We start from the raw sequence: 19,185 nt of genomic DNA, 5'->3' as shown, positions 1-19,185 counted from the left end.
AGATTACTTCAGCCACTGTGGAAAGAAGTTTGGCAATTTCTCGCACAACTTAAAGCAGAACTATCATTTGACCCGGCGTTCCCCTTACTGCGTATATACCCAAAGGAATATAAATCATTCTACCATAAAGACAGATACACGTGTATGTTCATCACAGCACACAGCACTATTCACAATAGCAAAGGCGTGGAATCAAACTAAATGCCCATCAGTGGTAGACTGGATAAAGAAGACGTACATATACACCATGGGACACTACACAGCCGTAAAAAAGAATGAGATCATGTCCTTTGCAGCAACATGGATGGAACTGGAGACCGTGATCCTAAGTGAACTAACTCAGGAACAGAAAACCAAATACTGCATGTTCTCACTTGTAAGTGGGAGCTAAACATTGAGTACACATGGACACAAAGAAGGGAGTAATAGCCAGTGGGGACTGCTTGAGGGTGGAAGGTGGGAATGGGTGAGAATTGAAAAATATGCTGATCACCTGAGTGTCAAAATAATCTGTACACCAAATCCCCATGACACACAGTTTACTCATGTAAAAAACCTGTGCATGTACACCTGAACCTAAACGTTAAACAAAAAAATATGCGCTATCAACAAGATTAATCACTGCTGATACTGATCTGGGTCAGCTGGCTGAGGCAATGTTTGTCAGCTTTCCTCTGTAAAGTTACTCCTTTTTTTGTTTATTTGTTTTTTTCTGCATGAAGGCTTTAAACTATAAATTCAACATCTTTATAGATAGAAGGCAATTGAGGTTATCTGTTTCTTCCTGAGTGAACTTTAGAAGTTTGTGTGTTTCAAGGAATTTATCCCTTTCATCTAAGTTGTCAAATTTATTGCATAAAGTTGTTCATAATATTCCGTTATTATCCTTTTAAGATATATAGAATTTGTAGTGATTTACTTCTCTCAATCATTTTTGAAATTGGTAATTTTTGTCTTTTTCTTTTCTTAATCATTTTAGCTATAGATTTATCAGTTTTATTAATCTTCTTAAAGAGCCAGCTCTCTGTCTCATTGATTTTTCTCTGTTGCCATTGAGTCCTTTTGCCTTTTCCGATATGTTAAGTGCTCTCAATTTCCCCTTAAGTACCACTTGAGCAGTATCTCATGCACTCTGATATGCTGAGTTTTCCCTTTCATCGTTTTTACAATTGTTTCTAATTTTACTTTTGATAACCTCTTTAACTCTTGGTTTCTTTTGAAATGTGTTATATATCATTTCCACATATGTGGATATTTTTCAGATCTCTTTCGGTTTTAGATTTCTATTTGATTCCATTTTTAAATTTATTTTTATTTATTTATTTATTTATTTTGAGACAGAGTCTCGCTCTGTCGCCCAGGCTGGAGTGCAGTGGCCGGATCTCAGCTCACTGCAAGCTCCGCCTCCTGGGTTTACGCCATTCTCCTGCCTCAGCCTCCTGAGTAGCTGGGACTACAGGTGCCCGCCACCTCGCCCAGCTAGTGTTTTGTATTTTTTAGTAGAGATGGGGTTTCACCGTGTTAGCCAGGATGGTCTCGATCTCCTGACCTCGTGATCCACCCGTCTCGGCCTCCCAAAGTGCTGGGATTACAGGCTTGAGCCACCGCGCCCGGCCTGATTCCATTTTTTTTTAATCAAATAACATACTTCGTATGAATCATACCCTTTAAAATTTTTTGAGACTTGCTTGATGGGCCAGAATATGATCCATCTTGGTAAATAATCTGTGTACACTGGAGAAGAATGTGTGTTCTATTCTTGCTGGGTAGGGTGTTTTATAAATGTCAATTAGGTGAAATTATTTAATAGCGTTCTTCAAGTCTTCCATATTCTTAACTGATTTTTTAGTCTATGTTTTCCTATTAATTTTGTGGCAGAAGGTATTAAAATCTCTGATTATAGTTATGGATTTGTCTATTTCTCCTGGCAATTGTATCCAGAAGTATGGGAAGTGGGCTACATTCCCTTCCCTATTCCTCATTTGCATTGACCCTTTTAGTCTGATTACTTGCATTTTTTAAAACATGGAAAGCGTGTGTGGTTTTTTTTGTTTGTTTGCTTGTTTTTTTAAGATACGGGGTTTTGTCATGTTGCTCAGGCTGGTCTCCAACTCCTGGGCTCAAAATTCCTTCCACCTCGACCTCTAAAGTGCTAGGATTATAGGCGGGGTTTATTTTTGTTGTTTTCTTTCTTTCTTTCTTTCTTTTTTAATGCCTTAAATATCCTTCTCTATTCCCTTTCTTTTTGCCCTTGTAAGCAACTACTAGAGGTTGAAACTTTTGGTCCTTCCTTTGCCTCGTCTTTTCCTCCTTGCTCTCTGTACTTCTGTCTTTCTATTCTGCCCTCTGAGGACATTTCACCTTCTTACTTTATTCCTTGATCCATTTATTTATTTAGCATATCTATTGAATTTCTTACTCCAATTGTATTGTTCTCTATTGATGCTGCCATGAAATACCACAAACTGTGTGGTCTAAAATAACACAATGTATGATCTATTTTACAGTTCTGGAGGTCAGAAATCCCAAAATCAAGGTGTTCGCATTCTAGACAGGGTGAAATCCATTTTCTTGCCTCTCCTGACTTCTAGAGGCTGCCTGCATTCCTTGCCTCATTGCCCCTTGATCCAGCTTCCCAGCTGGTGCCATGACATCTTCAGATCTCCCTGCCTCCATTGTCAGATCTCCTTCTCTAACTCGGATTCTCCTGCTTCCCCCTTATAAGGACTGTTGTGATTATACTGAACCTACCCACATAAACCCAGGTAACCTCCCCATCTCAAAATCTGTAACTTTATCACATCTTCATATTCCCTTTCGCTGTGTAAGGTAACATATCCACAGGTTCTGAGGATTAGGAAGCAGACATCTCTGGGGGAGGCTATTGCTCTGCCTACCATGATAAGTGTTCAAATTTACATTTTTAAAAAATTTTACAAGTAACTAGACCCTTCATATTCTTATGAGAATATTAATTATACTTCTTCTTCTTATTATTATTATTTGAAATGGAGTTTCGCTCTTGTCACCCAGGCTGGAGTGCAATGGTGCGATCTTGGCTCACTGCAACCTCCACCTCCCAGGTTCAAGTGATTCTCCTGCCTCAGCCTCCTGAGTAACTGGGATTACAGGTGCCCATCACCACACCTGGCTAATTTTTGTATTTTTAGTAGAGACGGGGTTTCACCATGTTGACCAGGCTGGTCGTGAACTCCTGACGTCGTGATCCACCCACCTCGGCCTCCCAAAGTGCTGGGATTATAGGCGTGAGCCACCACACCTGGCCCTTAATTATACTTTTTAAAAAATCTCCTCTTAATTCTTATCTCCTTGAGTATTTGCTGGGATCTAGGGTCTACTTTATGAAGTTGTTTCTCATACGTTGATGATTCTTGGCTCTGTGCACAATTTTTTATTTGAGAGTGCTTATGAGGTTGCCTCCTGTGGTTAAGGGGGAATAAGGGATGTTCTGTTGAGTGCAGTGGACTGGTTTCTGGTTTTCAGTGCTGCCCTGACTTTCTGTTTCAGGTGCCCACACTCAGTCAGTACCCCTTCCTGAAGGCAGTTGCCAGGGCTCCCGGCACTGGTACAAACCCAGGATGAATGGACTCACCTGGCTGCTCTTTTCTCAGAAAGCCAGCCAGTTTTTAGGATCCACTAACACTGAGCTTTGGGCGCCCTTAGACTTCACTGTCATGGCATTCCGCTTTGGGAGCCATGTTGAGCCTCATTTCCTCCATCTGCTGCTTTCCGTCTTCCAGACATTCTTGTGTTCCTCATAATTTCTGGTCTACCAGCAGTATTTAGTCTCATTTTCCAACATTATTTGCAACCTTAAAAAGTCCTATTTTATAAGTGATAGGGATTTGATACATGAAAGGAAGGCTGCAGTCTTGTACTTCATCGTGCCATATTAATGGAAATTTCCCTTAAGACATTCAGTGCCACTTATCTCACTGGTTGCATCTTTGCTCTTCCCCAAGATGGCTTTAGGTGCTGAATGGATACAGGCAAACAATCTGAAATCACATGATGAGAAAATATTCTTGTTTTCAATTCTCTTTTATTCATTCCAATTTCAAGAAGATAAGCTACAGTTTTGTGCTGGAGTATTTTTAATGCTCAATTTTAACAGAGAGGAGAGGCCTCCGGTTAAAAGTCATTTACAGACTAGAGAATGTACCTTTTGGATGTAATAAAATTGTCTATTTTCCATTATATTATTCCATAATTATTTTCATGGTTACAGTCTCTTTATAGCATGTGGTACTAGTTTTCAGTTTACATTTTTTGATGTAATGTTTCAGTGAAGGTTAATAAAATTGATTTTATAAAAAATGTATCAAGATGATACTCAGCTACAATTCTCTGAAGACTATTTTTTGTTGTTTGTTTTTTAAGATTTTAATGAAGCAGATATATTTTCAAGGTAGAATTCATTGGTGCCATAACAATTTTCTATCTCTTCTTATTTACTTATTTTTTCACCCTGTATATTTCTGTAGTTGGGGGAGAGATTCAACTTTCCATGTTAAGCACTCCCCCTTTCCTTTCTTTATTTTTTTGATATTTTAATTTTTTTCCATAGGTTTTTGAGGAACAGGTGGTATTTGGTTGCATGAGTAAGCTCTTTAGTGGTAATTTGTGAGATTTCAGTGCACCCATCAGCCAAGCAGTATACACTGAACCCAATTTGTAGTCTTTTATCCCTTACCCCCTCCCACCCTTTCTCTCAAGTCCCCAAAGTCCATTGTATCACTCGTATGCCTTTGCATCCTCATAGCTTAGCTCCCGCTTATGGGTGAGAACACATGATGTTTGTTTTTCCATTCCTGAGTTTCTTCACTTAGAATAATAGTCTCCAATTCCACCCAGGTTGCTGCAAATATATGACACACACACACATCGCCCCCCCCCCCCCACAGTTTTTTTATCCACTCATTGATGGGCATTTGGGCTGGTTCCATATTTTTGCAATTGCGAATTTCGCTGCTATAAACATACGTGTGCGACTATCTTTTTTGTATAATGACTTCTTTTTCTCTGGGTAGATACCCAGTAGTGGGATTGCTGGATCAAATGGTAGTTCTACCTTTGGTTCTTTAAGGAATCTCCACACAGTTTTCCATAGTGGTTGTACTAGTTTACATTCTCACCAGCAGTGTAGAAATGTTCCCTTTTCATCCATCCACGCCAACATCTATTATTTTTTGATTTTTTAATTATTGCCATTCTTGCAGGGGTAAGTTGGTATCGCATTGCGGTTTTGATTTGCATTTCCCTGATCATTAGTGATGTTGAGCATTTTTTTCATGTTTGTTGGCCATTTGTATATCTTCTTTTGAGAATTGTCTATTCAGGTCTTGTAGATTCTGGATATTAGTCCTTTGTCAGATGTATAGATCGTGAAGATTTTCTCCCACTCCGTGGGTTGTCTGTACACTCTTACTGTTCCTTTTGCTCTGCAGAAGCTCTTTAGTTTAATTAAGTCCCGGCTATTTATCTTTGTTTTTGTTGCATTTGCTTTTGGGTTCTTGGTCATGAAGCCTTTGCCTAAGTCAATGTCTAGAAGGATTTTTCTGATGTTATCTTCTAGAATTTTTATAGTTTCAGGTCTTAGATTTAAGTCCTTGATCCATGCTGAGTTGATTTTTGTATAAGGTGAGAGATGAGAATCCAGTTTCATTCTCCTACACATAGCTTGCCAATTATTCCAGCACCATTTGTTGAATAGGGTGTCCTTTCCCCACTTTACGCATTTGTTTGCGTTGTCGAAGATGAGTTGGCTGTAAGTATTTGGGTTTATTTCTGGGTACTCTATTCTGTTCCACTGATCTATGTGCCTATTTTTATAACAGTACCATGTTGTTTTGGTGACTGTGGTCTTATAGGGTAGTTTGAAATCAGGTAATGTGATGCCTCCAGATTTATTCTTTTTGGTTAATCTTGCTTTGGCTATGCAGGCTCTTTTATGATTTCACATGAATTTTAAGATTGTTTTTTCTAGTTCTGTGAAGAATGATGACAGTATTTTGATGATGGGAATTGCAGTGAATTTGTAGACTGCTTTTGGCAGTAAGGTTATCTTCACAATATTGATTCTGCCCATCCATGAGCATGGGGTGTGTTTCCATTTGTTTGTGACATCTATGATTTCTTTCAGCAGTGTTTTGTAGTTTTCCTTGTAGAGGTCTTTTACCTTTTTGGTTAGGTATATTCCTAAGTTTTTGTTTTTGTTTTACAGTTATTATAAAAAGGGTTGAGTTCTTGATTTGATTCTCAGCTTGGTCTCTGTTGTTATATAGCAGAGCTACTGATTTATATACATTAATTTTGTATCCTGAAACTTTGCTGAATTCATTTATCAGTTCTAGGAGCTTTTTGGAGGAGTCTTTTGGGTTCTAGGGTTTTCTAGGTATACAGTTATATCATCAGCAAACAGTGACAGTTTGACTTCCTCTATACTGATTTGGATGCCCTTTATTTCTTTCTCTTGTCTGATTGCTCTGGCTAGGACTTCCAGTACTATGTCGAACAGAAGTGGTGAGAGTGGGCATCCTTGTCTTGTTCCAGTTCTCAGAGGAAATGCTTTCAACTTCTCTCCATTCAGTATTATGTTGACTGTGGGTTTGTCATAGATGGTTTTTATTATATTAAGGATGTCCCTTGTATGCCTATTTTGCTGAGGGTTTTTAATCATGAAGGGATGCTGGATTTTGCGAATGCTTTTTCAGTGTCATTGAGATGATCATGTACTTTTTGTTTTTAATTCTGTTTATATGGTGTATCACATTTATTGACTTGCATATGTTAAACCATCCCTGCATCACTAGTATAAAACCCACTTGATTGTGGTGGATTATCTTTTGGATATGCTGTTGGATTCATTTAGCTAGTATTTTGTTAAGGATTTTTGCATCTGTGTTCATCTGGGATATTGGTCTGTAGTTTTCTTTTTTTTTTCCTATGTCCTTTCCTGGTTTTGGTATTAGGGTGATACTGGCTTCCTAGAATGATTTAGAGAGGATTCCTTCTTTCTGTATCTTGTGGAATAGTGTCAATAGGATTGGCACTAACTCTTCTTTGAATGTCTGATAGAATTCAGCTGTGAATCCTTCTCGTCCTGGACATTCTTTTTTTTTTTTTTTGGTAATTTTTAAATTACCATTTCAGTCTTGCTGCTTGTTATTGGTCCATTCAGGTTTCTCTTGCTGCTTGTTATTGGTCCAAAAGACTTTTTGTATTGTATTATGCTAACACTAGTTTCTGTTTCCAAAAAAAAACAACAAAGAAACCCACAAAACCGAAATGCAGTAAAATAGAATTTCCTCACTCCTGCCACAGTCCAGGGAGAATATTCCAAGAAGATAGGTGGTTCTAATGCATAAAGTCTCTCAGGGGTCTAGGCTGATGGCAGCTCTGCCATCTTCATCATATGGCTTCCTAGTTATTGCCACTCAAGCCAGCAGGAAGGGGAGAAGGAACAAACATTTAGGCTAGATATTTCCTCTTATACCCACAGGTGGAAATGACACAGACATTCCAGGGATGAGCGCTCAAACAGCCACACCTAGTAGCAAAGCAACTTGGGAAGTACAACCTCTAGCTAGGCAGCTGCTATCCAGTTGTAATGGCATCTTTGTTTGGGCTGCTGTAACAAAATACCTTAGAGTGGGTAGCTTTTACTTACAGTCTGGAGGCTGAGATGTCTAAAATCAAGGTGCCAGCAGAACTGGTGCCTGGTGGAGGCCCATTCCTCATAGATGATATCTTCTAGCTATGTCCTCACATGGCAGAAGGAGCAAATGAGCTCCCTCAGGTCCCTTTTATAAGGGCACTAATTCTACTCATGACCTAATCACCCCCAAGTCACTAATTCTCATTACCTAATCAATTCCTAAAGGTCCCAGCTCTTAATACTATTGCATTGGAGATTACATTTCAACAGATGAATTTTGGGGGAACACACACATTCAGGCCATAGCAAATAGAACTACACTGCATACACCAGTCCATAACAATGATGGACTCCTGCTGGACAGAAATTTCAAGGACCCCTACCCTGGCAGTAAAGAAAGTGTCTTGATTAGACCCTGGTTCTGCTCTCTGGATTTTGGATCAGGGAGATGCTTTTGTCTTTTATTCTGTGAGCTCCTAGATTTGCTTTCTGAGAAATGTGTCTTCCAAGACCACATTGTAAGTGGGCTTTGGAGGGCTGCCTTCTTTGACATCTGTGCTTATTGCTGCTCAGGGACCTTGTGGGTTCCTTACAGTTTAGTAGATACAGATGTCTTCAGGTTAGGTTTACACTTCTTATCACAACTTGATTTCTTTTCTTTTCTTTTCTTTTCTTTTTTTTTTTTTTTTGAGATAGTCTTGCTCTGTTGCCCAGGCTGGAGTGCAGCGGTGGGATCTTGGCTCACTGCAACCTCTGCTTCCCAGGTTCAAGCAATTCCTGTGCCTCAGCCTCCCAAGTAGCTGGTATTATAGGCATGCACCACCACACCTGGCCAATTTTTGTATTTTTAGTAGAGATGGGGCTTCACCATGTTGGCCAGGCTGGTCTTGAACTCCTGACCTTGAGTGATCCACCTGCCTCAGCCTCCCAAACTGCTGGAATTACAGGTGAGTCACCACACTGTCCACAACTTGATTTCTTAAAAAACATAGTGATCTTCTGATCTATATACTTCCAGGCAGTTCCATGTGCCTGTAAATACATTCAAGGTTCTTTCTTAGATATAGCTCTTAAAACGTTTCTTTCTTTCCTTCCTTGTCTCACCCATGCTTCACTTTCTTAACTTACAGAGGCTACCTTGAGACCACCTGAAACAGCAGATTTGAGTAGGAAGGTGACACCTTTCATTGCATCTTTGCCACACAACTGAGTTCCTTTGGTTTAGGGAGGTCTCTGAGAATGATTCGGAAGAGCAATCTGCTTATCTTGTTTTCTTTGGGGTACAGAAGTTTGCTTTTCTAATGCATTAGGAACCAACCTCTGCTCTTTCTTTTATCTTTGCTTGCAGACTGGGCAACTTTTGTCTTTCTTATAATAACTTGCTACACATACCAAGGTTTAGCTAACATCCAGCCTTCTGATTTTATTCACCTTCTTTCTTTAGCGCTGCTGGTATGTGGTCTGCTTCCAGAGTTATTATAGGCAAAAAGTTTTTCAAATGTTTTGCCATAATCTAACGGTCACTGGGTTTCAGCCTGTTGTGGTGGCTGATGCTTGTAATCCCAGCACTTTGGGAGGCCAAGGCGGGTGGACCACCTGAGTTCGGGAGTTTGAGGCCAGCTTGACCAACATGGAGAAACCCCATCTCTACTAAAAATACAAAATTAGTCAGGCACGGTGGTGCACGCCTGTGATCCCAGCTATTTGGGAGGCTGAGGCAGGAGAATTCCTTGAAACCCGGGAGGCAGAGGTTGTGGTGAGGTTGCGGTGAGCCGAGATCGCACCCTTGCACTCCAGCCTGGGCAACAAGAGTGAAACTCTGTCTAAAAAAAAAAAAAGCAGCAGCAGCAGCTAGGTATAAGCAAATTAACTAAAACTTTTCACAGTGAGTTCAACCTCAGCTTCCCTCCTTCAATGCCGGTAGGAAAGGAGAACCCAGAACCCCAGGGCTCAGTCCTTGCCCCATTGTCTCTACCTTTCCAGCTTGCAGCCGAGTAGTTCTTAGAGATAGGACCTCAGGTCAAGCTCCCAAGACACCATTCTCTCATTTGCCACCAAAGAGAGAGCTCAACTTTCCTTTGATTGAGCTCACAGACTGGCAGTGTAGAGTGTGTTAAGCCTTATAAAAATGAAAAGGTATTTGAATTAAAGTATCCCTTAAGGTCATAGGGACCTAGCATTTGAGTGCCAACAGTATGCCAGGAGTTAGTATTTGGTGCTGTGTAGACATAGACATAACTCATTTCATCCTCATAACAGTACTCCAAGGAAGTGAAAATTAAAAAAAGTAGTAAATAATAAGATAGTGATAATAGCAACTACACTTATTGACTACTTACTATGGGTTAGATATTGTATAAATACTTTGTATACATCTCTAGTACTATTTTTATTCCCCATTTTACAGATGAGTAAGTAGAGGCTCTGAGAGGTTAAGTGAGATCTTCTCAAGATCAGAGAGCCAGGAAGTAGCAGAGCTGGGCATTTTACCTTATAGATATTTCATGTTATGTCATTAAGAAAGAATACTAGGGAATGTTATGAAACGGCCAGGAGCATTGGGAATGATTTATTTCCAAGATTCATGATTATGGGGAATCTGTGGTCAGCAAGTGGTTGCAAAGGGAGCCCGCTGAATGCATCTGACTTGGAAGGGAAAAACAGAAGACAGTGAGGTCTTTGGCTTCCTCACTGAGGTCGCGCATGTCAGTACTTTGTCCCCTCTTTCTTGGCCAGTAGCTGGGTCCCTAGACTGATTAAGTTCCTAGAAGGGCGATGTTCAGACAGAGATCACAGATGTGCAGAAGCTGGCTTTTAAGAAGGCTCAGTGTCCCATATGCTCCACTGCAGCAAACTACTGTGTGCCACTGTGTGTCTTTTGCCTGTGCCTGTCCCAGGCTGCCTCTTCTAAGTTTCCCTCGGTGGTAGCTTCAAGTCCCCATCTCACACACCTAGCACTGGGCTTCCTTGATTTGTGGGTGGAATTTGTGAGTGTAAAGGGGGTCCTGTACTGTTTGTTTTTGAGGCACAGTTTCAAAAGAAAATGACATTTATAGCCTGCATTAATGGGAAATTACTTTCCATTAGGATTCTGAATGATTTGCACATAGTGTTTATAAAGTAAAGGAAAAATGTCAAGCATTTCTCTAACAAATGAAAGCAAAGCTCATGAGACTGCCAGAAATGAATTCCAAGAACATTTTCTTCATCATTTCTTCTTTCTAAAGAAAAAAAGAGAGAGATGAGAGAACATAAGTCAATTAAGCAGAATGCATCGTGGGACTGAGATGGAATCTTTGATAATATCATTGCTAGGTAGTTAAGAGAATGAGTAAAGTGAGCCAAAATGGAGAAGGGGGAGAATCACATCTTGAAATGACAGATTGCAGACAAAATCCAACTCTAGGTTCTGGCTGGGAGAAACGACTGCCTGTTCAAGCCCACGAGTGTAGGGTCATGCTGTTTCATCAGTGTAAGCTGCCCCTCTGTCCCCAAAGAGAAAAGGAGGCCAAGAAACATCCTTGAGCTGAAACGTGTGCCTGTGTAGCTCCCAGAAAACCACTGATTTTGAAGAAAATAGTGTAGGAACTTGTGACCCAGGCTCAAGTATCTTCCCCGCCCGTGAGGAATTTTTATTGGGTCCCAGGTTGTCACCTCCTGAATTATATATTTAAAGACTAAGGACAAAGTGTATTTTATCAACTCATTTTTTATGAAGTTTTTTTTTTTCTTCTTGCCGAAACTCTTAAAAGGGGTACCACTTTGTGTAATCACAACTAAGGGTTAATATGCCCCAAACTGGGACCTGCTTTAAACATATAGGAGACTGAAATTAGTTAACAAATATGCATTCCAAATGTGTGCTACAGGCACATCAGAGTGAGGTGAAATAAATTTCCCAAATGGCTTGTATTAAGACATTCTAACTCTCTTTAGGTATAAAAGAGACTTTTATAAATTTCTTGACACTTCTAAGGCAGCTTGGAAGTAATTTCTAGAGCCTAAGTCATTCCCCTCATTGGCACAAAATGTCTAGGATTACATTAGAAAATAAATATTTATTCAAAAGTGAAATATGAAGTTTGAAAATTGAAGAAGATGAACACTTTACAAATAGAAATATATGCAATTTTTTTAACCTACATTTCCGTAGAGGAAATTAAAATTTCACAGAGCAGTGACAATGGTGATTGTTCGGTCAGCAGGTTGTTTCTTACATTTCTTTCCTTCCACCTCTTTTCTTCTATTCCCCTTCCCCACTAACAGCCTTCCCCCCAGATCCATTTCTAGGTATTATCAGTAGTGCTTCAGAGTCAGAGTTATTGGCAAGAGAGAAAAAAATAAGGAAACAGGAGTCCCATGTTGTAGTTCAGATTCTGGAACTTCTTAGTTGTATCAGTTGGGGTGAGTTTCTTAGCACCTCTAGACCGATTTGAACTTGTTCCTAGAGGAAGTGATTGGACTTAATACATTCCAAGGTACTTTCTAGCTCTAAATTCTGTGGCTGCAGTAGTTATCTTTTGTGAGTACTTAGCATTCTTAATAATTTGAAACGTGGATAGGTTGAACATTTAATATTTTCTATATTTTAAAAAATATTTTAAAAGTTAAAGTTGAAATATGATTATTATTGCTGATCAGTAGCCATTGGTGAGGTGAACAGGAAGAGTCTCTCTGTTATTTTCCAGTCTGAAGGGAGATTTAGAGAGGGAAGTTTTCCTCACTGCAGGGAATGATTTTCTGCAATTATTCTAAATAGCCTGTAAAAAGAGTTTTGAAAAGCCATAAGACATAAATTCCGACTTAGTTGTGGGAATTTTGACTTTGCTGAAATGATCTCCGATGCTGCATATTTTAAAATCTTAACATATACTTTATAATGATACATTTGATCTGTAAGCTAAAATGTAAAATACCATCATCTAAATATTAATTTATGTACTTGTTTTAAAAAATACAGTAGAAGTCAGTTGTTTCCTGGGATTACAAACCAGGCAACAATGGTGTTGCACCATCCAGGGGACTCTGAACCCATATGAATGACACCCCTTAGAGTTGTCCAGTGGATGTGGCTGCAAGTGCAAACTTGAATGCCAGATTATAGGAATGAGAGACATAGGAAAAGTGTAAGAAGGTAGTGCAAGGCTGGTGATAAATGGCTGACTCTAAGCTTCCAAGTCAGGATCATGACAGAGAGAGGTGTGTCCTTCAACAACTAGAAAACACTTGTTCTTTCTGAAGGGGATGGCCAATAGTCTACGACAAGTGCCTTGCCTGAGAATGTGGGCCCATCATAGCTAGCCTTTCTGATTTTTCAAGATTAACCAGAAACCCTATGTTTATGTGACATCTCCTGACTTTTAGATGTTGGCAACTAATCCACATTGTGAAAAAGCAAGGAGCAGGCCAGACAAGGTATCATCTGCAAGCTGATCACTATGCCAGTGGCCAGAAAGCCAACTCTAATGAAGGCTGCTGTTTGCATTTTCGTTTTCCAGAACTCAGAGTGGCAAAATAATAATAATAATAATACAAACAACAACAACAGCAACAAAAACAAACCACACACATTGGATCTGGTTGCAATAGAGGGGTCACCTGCCAGAAAGTTTATTTTGATAAATAAATGGGCCGCAGGTTTTGATATTTATCTGCAAACGTCATCTCAGTAGACAAGTCATGGTTTTGTAAGGTGGAGGAGGGCACAACTTTATTAATTAAACCCATCTAATATAACTCGAGTAAATTGAGGAAGATTGGCATTAAGCTTAACATAAAGCACACATGCTTATTTTTACAGATTTTAATGGTTAAGCTTGAGTTCCATTGACAAGTAATTTCAATAAATCACATCTCCTGTGGATAAATACAGGGCTGTTATTTCTAGAAAGACAGTTCATAGACTTTTACTAGATTTTACTTGGTAATGTACAACTTAACCATCATAGACCAACACTTAAAATTTCCAGATAAGGAAATCAGGACCCAAAGATGACCTAATCCACAGCAAAGATGCAGAGATCTGAAGCTTCTGTCCAGTGCGCTCTTACCCATGGAGAAAAACAATATGTTAGAGATGTTGAATTAGATAGTGTCGGTGGTATCTATCAGCATTGGACACCAGTGTTGTGTCTGGGTTAGATAGCGAGAAAGTATGTGCTTCAAATGAATTCTGCCATAACAATTTGAGATTATAAATGGGAAAAGAGAAACTTTTTGAAGGGAGTTTGAATCAGATATGCTTGTTTGAACTCAGAGGAGATGGTATCTCACAGATTGAGCATGGTGCCTGGCTCCATGCTCCTGGCTCCATGCTTTCAAACACTCGGTGAGAGTTTGAAAATGAATTGGAACCAGAAATAAACCTGAAAGTTCCAAATCAGGTTTCTACCCCACCATGGTAGGAGATGAACTCTCTAGTCGGATGGCGCAGGTACAGTCAAACCTCAAGGTCACCTGGGTTCTGGAACCGAAGCTTCCAGGATCCTTGGGGTCCCATTCCTGACTGGGGTGTGGACTCCCCCCACCTTCCTGTCTGTTCCTCAGCTGCTCTACAACTGGTGTAAGTAATAAGGGAACACGTTTGGATTTCCTGACTTCAGGCCAGAAAGTGAGCAGAATATGAGCCCACCCAGCCCAAAGGGGTGTTACCTGCCTTACTGCAAAGTGGGCTTTGGAGTCAGAGGGAAGCCCGAATCCTGTCTCAGTTCATACCTTTGGGTCTCAATTTCGTCATCTAACGAATGCGGATTCTCATTAGTACCTCACAGGATTATTCTAAGGATTAAATTGGATCTTGTGAATTAGGGGTACTGGGCAAGGGACTCGGTACAGAGTAAGAGCCCACAATGCAGCACTGTTAATGTTATATAATCGGTTATCTGATTTCCCAGCCTACAGCAGACTGGAACCAGCAGATTAGGAAGGCCCAAGGGACTGCTTCGGGAAGGCCATTGACGGCAGAAAAAAGTGACAGGTCGCAGCCAGACTACAAGGGAGGCAAGAGAAAAACTATAAAAAGCAGGAACAAAAACACTCAAAAGACACAACAGTCTGGGGGATTTACTAAAAGACAAAGAGCCCTTCTCAGGTCAGTAGCTTCTGGGAGACTCCATACCTTGTACCCCAACAGCAACTTATGTTGACAACATTGTGTGAATTACTTCTCTCTCCATCCCCTTTGCCCCTCAAAATAGCTGTAGGGGTGGGTCATAGTTTGCCTTTCAGTGGGGATGCTCTGACTGAATGCTTCCAGATCACGAAGTCCCCACAGTCAAGGCCAGCAAAGGAGTGAGCACAGTGGGCTCCTTCGGTGGTCTGAAAAGAACCCAAGTTCCACAAAAGAAATGTGATTTTTAGTGCAACAGAGAAAAGGACGCCCCTTTCACCACTGACCAGTCCTTCCACCTTCACCTCCCTTAAAGTCAGGGTTAGAGATGGAGCCCTGGAGAACAGGCTTCCAGATCCTGGCATATGGGAGAGAGAGAGAAGATGAGAAGGCCAGGCTGCAGACATGCCAGTCCCTTCTGATGCCATCTCTACTCTGGGGTCTAATTCACCACCTGGAGTGGGCACTATTTTTAACTGAAGCCTGAGCTGCTCACTTTGAAGCTGGAACTCAGGCTGAAGAAGACGGGATAGAGACTAAGTGCCCGGAAGTTATCTTTCAGGTGTGCCAGGCAAGGCTAGGTGGGACATGGACAGAGCTTCCTGGGGATCTGGGTAGGATTTAGGTAGATAATGCTCTTAGAGATCCTTCTAAGGCCTGGGAGCATCCTGAGGTATGCCAAACTGAGGACCCAAAGGCTCATTCCAAGCCCAGCTGATGGGCCACCCCATTGGCTGGAGTTGGCTCAGAAATGGTGTGGGAGAAGGCCGGGCATGGTAGCTCATGCCTGTAATTCCAGGCCAAAGCAGGAGGCCAAAGCAGGAGGATCACTTAAGCCCTGGAGTTTGAGACCAGCCTAGGCAACATAGTGAGACCCCACCTCTATAGAAAATACCAAAATTATCCAGGCATGATGGTGCCTGTAGTCCCAGGTACTTAGGAGGCTAAGGCGGAAGGATTGCTTGAGCCCAGGAGGTCAAGGCTGCAGGCCGATAGCAGGGCACTGTACTGCAGCTTGAGGGACAGAGCAAGACAGTCTCAAAAAAAAAAGGAAAACAGGAAGAAAAGGAGTAGGGATAAAACCACAAACTAACCATTTTCAGAGCGGTATATGGCATAGCGATCAAGAACACGGACTCTCGACCTGGCCTGCGGTCAAGTCTCAGTGCTGTGGCTTAATTGTGTTAAATTTGTATGCCTCAATTTCTCCATCCCTCATATTGGGGGAAATAGTGGTACCTACTCATAGAATTTCTCTGGGAATTAAATCCATAAATCCACTAATATCTCTGAGGCACTTAGAATATTGTCCTGGCACATGGTAAACACTAACACCTGGGAGTTATTATTTCATCCCTGTAGCTGAGTGGGGCTGAGGAATTGTAGACTGGACTGCCTCTACCTTAATAAAATGTGCTCAGCATTTCTGCATATGCAAGTAACCCTTTGCAGCAGCAGAGACTTTAGCCAAAATATATATATGTGTATATATATATATGTGTGTGTGTATATATATGTGTGTGTGTGTGTATACATATATATATATATATAAAATTAGTGGAGTTGGGGGAGGGGAACTGCAAATAATTTTCCTGCTGTTAAAATAAGAGGGACTGAACCATATTAATGCCAAGAGGGAAGTTCAGTTTATTTCAGGGGGAACGTGGTTTTCCTACCTCCTACTGTGTTACTGATACAGTACTTACTGACCAGCCATCTTAAACTCTTGGGGTAGGGTCTCTCTCTCTCTCTCTCTTTCCTAATGGTGTGGAACACAGCTTGAATAATAAATATTTAACAGGGACACTCCCTTTTCTCTGTTAAAATAATCTTTGTTTCAATACTTTAACAAGGAAGACTGTGTTTTCCCACCTTGGCTGTCACGTTTGGTTGAAGTCAGGTCTCAGGAGTAAGAGAAAATAAACACAGGGCCACTTGGGGAGGGCAACCCTGGCTGAAGCCGTCTCACTGGACGGCCCAGAGTCAGGGGTTTCAGCCGCCTGTTCAAGGGCACCCAGATCCACAGCAGCCAGCTGGGAGCTCCTGTGCAACTATGCCCAGTGATTCCAGGTGCCAGCTACTGAATGCGAGAGAGCAAGGAGGTGGAGGTAGATGAGGAACTGCCAGTTGCAGGACCACAGGGGAAAAACGGGAGGGGGTTGTCAACAAAGATGGGACACTGGTTAGGACCAGTCTTTTCTTACGAGATGTTTTCAGCTGAGGTGCTGGCTTCTGATGGTGGGAAACCAGGCATTCAGCTCTCTTGGAGAGGCTCATATCTAACAGAGTTGGAAAGCCTCCATTGAGGAAATCCAGCCCATTCTGCCTGGACTCTGGGGCTCCATCCGTGGTGACTTTTGTGTCAAGGGAAAATTCACACACTGTCACTCAGGCGGGCAGCAACTTAATTTCTCTTTAGCTGAACTGAACTTGCTTGCAAGCCTCTATGTAGACCAATGGCGGAAACAACTTAATCTTTTTTCCATTTCTGCTGTTGACCAAAAAAAAAAAAGTTTTAAAATCTTTTTTCCATTTCTTCTAATGGTGGAAAAAAGCACAACCTTGCCATTTCAAGGTAGCTCAGTCTCTTCCAATAGAAAGCATAGACTATCCATTTATGACTTAGGCGATTCCGGATTTAAACAGTCAATTCAGAGTAGAAACTCCCTATCAGGGCTGTTGGTTTTTCTTGAAGGTTCTCTCCTCCCACTGATCCAGTCCTAAGATGTTGCCTGGATGTGTGGGGAGTTTACAGAACGTCATGGTGTCAGGTAGGGAAGCTCGCTTCCACAGCTGAGGTGACTCGTCACAGGAGGCCTTGGGCCTGGGTCAGGACCTGCTGACATCTGTGGCCCAGGCCTTCTTCTCTGGGTTGCTGAATCTCTGCATTTGGAACCCTGTGTCACTGCCCCCAGGCTGCCTCTGGCCTCAGTGACCCCTCAGCATTCCTGCTGGGAACTTGAGGGAATTTGTTCACAGTTCACAGGGAGCCACCAGCCTTCAGGCCCCATCTCTACTTAGTGACACCACATGGTTTCCACTGGGCTGCAGCCCCCGTGTTAGTCCAGAGAACTTTGATAGCTGCCTTCTCCCAGAATTTCTGTGGAAAGTGGAGTCTAAGACCCCCTTCCCCAGGGTGGCATCCAAGGAGCATTTCAATTTTCTTGCTCATCCTCTTCTTACTCCAGGCCCCTTCCCTACTTCCTTGCCTCCAGGAAGAGCTTGTATCTCTTCTCTGGATGGCAGGAAACAGCTCCTCCTTCTCCATGGCTTGTAATCAAAATGCTAGGCTCTGAGTTCTTCAAACTCTAGTTCCTTGGAACCCAGGAGTTTCTCTCTCTCTCTCCCTCTCTCTCTCTATTGCTCTCGCTCTTAAATCTTATAAAAGCCTACCTGGCTCTAGCATGAAAGCCTAAAAGCCTTGGCTTTCACAATGTGTCACAATGGCTTTATTTGGGAACTTAAAAGCTAAACATTGACTGCTTTGTTCATGTCTGGGTTCTACCCTCCTCCTCAAGTAAAAGAGGCAAGCCCCAGCTCCTTGGGTTGAGGGCCCCAAGCAACAGAAATGACCCAGAATGAAAAAGGCATTGATACTTCAGAATATCATCTGGCTGCATTGTGTAATTCAGGGCAGCCAGTCTGAGCTCTGGTTGGGGTGGATTTACCAAGTGCCTACTTAGCAAGTGCCAATTGCTCTTAGTGTTTTAGGCAGCCCAGTGGTGGCTGGTGGGCCAGGTGCACTTGCACTGCGTGAGTCAGGGGGCTCTCGAACAGGGTCTTTCTACTCAGTGGTCTCTGGAGAGATGCCCTGTCTTGGGTTTAGGTGCTGATGGAGTGTGATAGGAGTGCTGGTCTCTTTCCAGCTCTCAGAATATCAAAGTGGGCAATGTGGCAGTGGTTCCTTGCCAAGAATGAATGACATGAGAAGTGAGTAATGCAGCTTTTCCATGATTTGTTCTGTGTGTGTGTGCAGCAAGAACAGGTTTACACATGGAGGTGGTGGCCTGGTTTACACATGGAGGTGGTACATACACTTGGACAAGTGTATGCCTGCCACTAAGCATTTTGGTCATTACAGGTGGCTTATAGAGTAAATAGGAGGGAAATATATAAATGTATCTATCTATCAATCAATCAATCAATCATTAGCCCTGTAGTCAGTGTATCAGCCTATGAAATGTCTTGGCAACCCTTAGTAGTATCATGTAGGAGGTGACATGGAGCAAGGTAGGTGATGGCCTGGGGTCTGGAGCCCTCCTGTTTCTGGCTCAGCCAGTAGCCCTGGGGCCAGGCCATTGTGACTTCTCAGAGGCATTGATGGCTTCTATTTGAAAAGGGGAGGACTCATGGAGGACTGCCAGATTCCATTCTAGCATTAACATTCTGTGTTCAAGGA

The 19,185-nt window shown here is 41.8% G+C and overlaps 1 protein-coding gene across 7 annotated transcripts in view; it reads left to right on the top strand.

The window, feature by feature from the left end:
- SH3GL3 (SH3 domain containing GRB2 like 3, endophilin A3) overlaps positions 1-19,185 on the top strand; it is a 165,725-nt gene that overhangs the window by 141,976 nt on the left and 4,564 nt on the right. Inside the window, exon 9 of one of the 7 annotated variants that reach the window (XR_001446053.3) lies at positions 14,572-14,768. The exons of the other annotated variants lie outside the window; for them this stretch is intronic. The gene's annotated coding sequence lies outside the window, so the exon portion shown is untranslated. The remainder of the gene's footprint in view (positions 1-14,571; positions 14,769-19,185) is intronic. 7 annotated transcript variants of the gene reach the window in all.

The sequence above is a fragment of the Macaca mulatta genome, chromosome 7, assembly GCF_049350105.2.
Source record: "Macaca mulatta isolate MMU2019108-1 chromosome 7, T2T-MMU8v2.0, whole genome shotgun sequence".
NCBI lineage: Eukaryota > Metazoa > Chordata > Mammalia > Primates > Cercopithecidae > Macaca > Macaca mulatta.
Note: the sequence above shows the minus strand (reverse complement) of the source record. Positions and strands in the feature narration are given on the sequence as shown.